The sequence below is a fragment of the Rhinopithecus bieti genome, unplaced genomic scaffold (assembly GCF_001698545.2).
Source record: "Rhinopithecus bieti isolate Rb0 unplaced genomic scaffold, ASM169854v2 scaffold_82876, whole genome shotgun sequence".
In the NCBI taxonomy this organism is placed as follows: domain Eukaryota; kingdom Metazoa; phylum Chordata; class Mammalia; order Primates; family Cercopithecidae; genus Rhinopithecus; species Rhinopithecus bieti.
The window spans coordinates 248,075-253,150 of record NW_016830546.1 but is presented as its reverse complement, the minus strand read 5'-3'; the positions used below and the strand labels follow the sequence as shown (position 1 = coordinate 253,150).

The following is a 5,076-nucleotide window of genomic DNA, read 5'->3' as shown; positions in this document are numbered from 1 at the left end:
AAAAAAAAAAAAAAAAAAAAAAAAAAAAATGCTGAATGCATAGCACAGACTCTGAGCTTACCGTGAACATCAGCATCAACCCCAAGATTGTAAGCAAAAAAACCATCAAAAAGAGTTCTCTTGTGGGTCTTTGAGGAAATCCAAGCCCCAAGGGGTCCGATTTTTCTCCAGTGACTGGCCGTTGCTTTAGGAATCCAGTGTCTCACTACAGTGCTCTCGGAGCCTGTTCTACTCAGACATTTTGTCACCTGGCAGTATCCTAGAAACTAATTTTAGTATTCATGTTTGTAGACCCTGAAAGGGTCTACCTGGTACCTCCCCATCTCTCTCCATTCAGCCTGTTTATTCAGGATGACACAGTCACAACTACATGGGGCTTTTCTGGGGTTTCCAAGGAACAGAAAGACTAAAGACAGAAAAACTCTTTCTGGCCTCAGCTCAAGACTACAAGGCATCCTGCTGCTGTTTAACATTTACTGAAAGCTCACAAAGTTCTAATATATATGAGAGCAAAATTATGGCATGATTTTAGCCTCTTAGGGCCTGAATCTTCATTAAAAGCCACAGTGCTGACTTCCCACAGAGGCAGAGCAACAGTTAAGGAACATCATACCATCAGTGATTGGCTGGTGAGATTGCACTTAGCAAGCAGAGCTTTTCAGCAAGATGGAGAGGCACTCCCTGTTTTCTGCTCTGGTTCCCTGAAACACAGATGTAATGCAATTATTACACCTTAATTATCACCATTTACTTCTTTGCTGATTCTTTGCTGATTCTCCAAACATTTGCCAAGTGCAGCCTACTATGCATCAGGCACAGATCAGGTGCTTAATAACTGATGATAGAATGAACAAATGGAAGCACATTCAGCCGTGAGAATGCAGTGAGTATGTGCATGTGCAGGGGGCATAAGTGTAGGACTGAAAAAAAAAAAGGTGTTGCTTGAGCTAAATTTTGAATATGAGTAGGAGTTACATCAGTGGATAAGGAAAAAAAAAAAAAGCATTCCAGGAAGAGATAACAGCACATGCCAAGGCATGGAGCTATATGGGGACTCCATCATGACTTAGATGGTATGAAGCCAGCCTGGGGGCTAGATAGAAATAGGCAAGGAAATGTGTCTTCACATAAGAATTAGCATCAGTCCAAAAAACTGGTTTGAGATAGTATGCTTAAAATATTTGTTAGAAGAGGATATGTATTTGAGTTTCAGGGAGGAAGAAAACCCCAGAGAATTGGATTTGCCGAGGCCAGGAAGAGGGACTGCCCTGACAAGTTCCAGCACTGACCAATGAGTGCATTGTTTGGCCTTAGGACCCAACAGGAAACTCCTTCGCAACCTAAGAGCTAGTAGGTGGTGATTGCAGTGAATCATTGGGGCTTTCCCTCTGGGAGACTCCTAAGCCTCAAAAAACAAACATACAAAAAGAGAGCGAGCCAATTAGCCCACACAGTTCTGTTTTAGTGAGAGGACCCCAGTAAGATGAAGCATTTCTCAAAACCAAAGAGCCAACATATATCTAAAAGGGATTCATAAACTGTAACATGCTATCCAAATAAAAGGTTCTGTCATTACTATCATAGGAAGGCAAAAATGTGGTCAGTTTACACTCAGAGTATAATGGGCAAAAGTAATTTTGGCAGGGCACTGGCAGGAGGGCTGAATGTGGCTGCCAGGGGAGGCATAGCACAGCAGCTGAGTTTCAGTGATGCTTGGGAAAAGGCATACTCTACATTGGTTCCTGTAGATATTCTGTAATGCCATAATTTCCCCCTTACTTTTCCTACTCTTTATAGTGAATTATTAGAGAATGCAGACTGATTCTATGTGAACTCCTCAAGGGCAAGAAACTCATATTTATCTAGCATAGTGCCTGGCAAGTAAGTAGCACTTAGTAAATGTAAGTGAGTCTCTGAGGGGATTGCTGGAAAAGGGGAGAGAATGGAGGGGGATGTGCTAATGGAAAAATAATCATGTCTCCAGCTGGACACTGATGGTCTTTGTTTCTTGGTCCAAAGCTAGTAAGCAATTCCTGTCAGAATTTGGTCATTAAGATTGAGGGGTGGAATGGATAATGATATTCCCATCAGAAATGAATAAATCAAGTTGGGACATGAAGATAGCAGAAGCCAAGCAGCACTGCTGGAGAGAAGCATGTGGGACTAAAAGATAATAGATTCTGTAGCTAAAGAGAAGGGAAACTATATTTGCATAAATGTGATCCACTTAGGAACAGGTATAGTGGAAAAAATTGCAGAGTGGGGGAAATGGGCCTGGGAAGGTCTTACTATCCATGTTTGAGGAAAAGGAATGGCAAATGTTAGAAGAAGACAATGTTAGAAGACTGGAGAATATGTGAAAAGATCAAAGGTTGAGAAATCCAGACAGTAAAATCCAGACACATTTGGGCACACTCAAATGAAACTGGGTGAGCCATTCTCTCCCCTTTTATTTCCCTTTGGAGAGAGCATTTTTGAGAAGATTAAGGCCACCTGGTGACATCTTTCATGCACATTCTGGAATGATCTGATTTGCAGACTCATGCTGTGACTAGGGAGAGTTAGGCAGTATTCTTAGAATTTTGAAACCTTAATTTTTACCCAATGCTGGACATAGGGAAGGTGATATCCAAGATCCAAGATTAGGGGAGAGCCTGGATCCATTTAGTGATTTTTCCAGGGTCATGAGTGGGTGTGATAATAAGCACCCTCAACAAAAGACCAATTTAGGAATAAAACCTCAAAGACAAATCAGTGAGCTGGAACAAAGATCGTATCTTCAGGTTTGGTCCTTCTGACTTTCTTTAAAAATATGCTTACCTATTTATTTTGATCTGTTGAGCAGATGAGGTGGGTTTGAACTGAAAGGAGGATTGTAAACAACTTTACAACGGGGAGGTCCTAACCAACATAAATCTTTGTCAGAATTTACTCCACTGAGTTGCGCACAAGGTAGCATAAATGAGTTAAAAAAAAAAAAATTTAACAACTGGTAAACTATGTTGTTCTGTTTTCCCACTAGCTTGGTCTCTCTTCTCACTATGTAATTCCAGAAGCCAAAGGAAGCCGCTTCTATTCAAGGAGGATTTAACTAGGTTTGACTGTGTGAAAGAAAGCAGGGAAGGGGAGCAGGAAAACCTTTCCGGAATGGCTCTGTAATGAATATCATTGCTTGGCCCTCTCACCACTCCATTTTTGGACAAGAAACCAGAATCCATCCTTGGGCTCAAAGTTGAACTCTTGGGATACAGCTGGAATGAAAACATCGAGGGGGCGAGATGAGGAGGCAACACTATGTCTGGCGCAGACCCTTTGCGCTCCCCCTAACAGACTCCCAGTGAGCCTTCCTTGGCTCTGCACCTTTCCCGCCCTCCTCCCCCTCATGCAGAGGTACTCTTGGGCAAAAGTGTCCTGTGTGCTATCTGTGGACCATTGTCCACTGGTGCATGTAGTCAGAGGGCCACAAGGACAGTGTGGATCGTGCTTCCTAAAAGTGTCCCTGTCTCTCCTTTCTCTCCTTCAAGTATTCTGTAGCAGGGAGGGTGGCCTTGGGACACTCCATCTGCAGAAGGGTCCCCCTAGATCCCCAGAGCAAGCCCTGTCAAAAACCACACCCAGAGGCTTCAATGAGGTCCAGAGCCACCCCAAGTCATCATGAAATGGGACTGCCAGTGAAGGAAGCCACACCCTGAAATCTGGGGATTCTGTGGAAATCAGTTCCTGCAGCAATCTCATGGCCACTTAAACTGTCCTCATCCACTTATTTAATCATCACATTTACTGAGCATGTACCATTGCAAAACCCTATGCTCAGCAGGCACCTTAGTGCAACTTATTAACAAATATCTATTCTTTCTTCTGCTTCTCCTTAGTACTTTTTCCCAAATAAAATTTGAAAAACATTTTATGACTATGTTTTTCATCAGCTTTGTGACCTTGGGTAAACTGCTAAATCCCTCTGAGGCTCAATGTTTAGAAGGGGATAATTTCACAAAGCTGTTGTAAGAGTTATATGAGATGTTTAAACATACCTGGTATAGTGCCGAGCGCACTGGTGCTCAACAATCCTATACATCCTTTATTCCTTCCTTCAAAGGCCTTTCCCTCCAGTACCTGCCAAAATCTGTTATTCCACCTGATCTTACTGCTTCCTTCTGGACGGTCAAACCCAGGGGCTCAAATCTCCTATCTTTGCTTGAGAGGCCTCACTGGTCCTCTTCCCCCGCTTGCGGGCCCTGTGCACTCGCAGCAGTTTCTACCTCCACTAAAATGCAGCATGAAGCAACTGGGCTACCATGGAGAAGAAAAATCCGAATAGGGGAAGAGGGGAATGGAAAGAGGCTGCAGCCCCAGAAGGCCCCTATCTCTGGGCCACGGTGTGGGGAGACAAGTGAGGGCATATGGAACCCTACAGGGAGGTCGAGGCCAAAGTCCTTGGAGCCGTGGGAAGTCACTCATAGATCCCATGGCAGGATCCCCCCTCCCCAGTCAGAGGTTGCTTCCCACAGTTCTAGGGCACAGTCTCAGGGCCTCCTTTTCTAGGGAGCCCTTTGGGGGCTCCACTACCTCGAGGCTCCTGCGGCTCCCCTATGTTCCCAGGTGGTCTTCCATTGAGCCAGCTCCAGAGACCACCCTTGTGCCTTCTCCCACAGTGACACGGAAGGGCTCTCTGGGGCCAGTCCCCTCCACGCTGGGTTTCCCCATGGCAGCAAATGCAGACAGCGCCCCAGGAGTCCATTCCCACAGGGGGTCTTTATGGGGGCGGCTCCTCACAGCACCTCAGGGACTTCCCCAAGGCGTAGAGGCAGCAGTCACTCGGGGTTCATCCAATGACACGGGGGCCACTTTGGAAGCAGCTCCCACACAAGCACCTCAGAGTCCCGGAGGACTGTCCGCGGCCGCAGACCCGCCCCTCAGGTGACGGCCCGGTCCCCGCCGCCCCCGCCCCCGCTTACCGGGACCGTCCGGGTGCGGGACGCGGCTCCGGGGCGGCGGACTCTACACCGCGGGCCCCGCGCTGCCCACGGCAGCCCGAGAGCCGGCGTGCTGGGCCGAGCGCCGGCAGCAGGCGGCGCG

General features: G+C 46.6%; 1 protein-coding gene across 2 annotated transcripts in view; it reads right to left on the bottom strand.

Annotated features, from left to right (window-relative positions):
* The window catches only part of PHF24 (PHD finger protein 24), a 34,481-nt gene that overhangs the window by 19,907 nt on the left and 9,498 nt on the right, over positions 1–5,076 (bottom strand). Inside the window, exon 1 of one of the 2 annotated variants that reach the window (XM_017865595.1) lies at positions 4,956–5,070. The exons of the other annotated variant lie outside the window; for it this stretch is intronic. The gene's annotated coding sequence lies outside the window, so the exon portion shown is untranslated. Of the gene's footprint in view, positions 1–4,955; positions 5,071–5,076 lie in introns of those variants that run through there. 2 annotated transcript variants of the gene reach the window in all.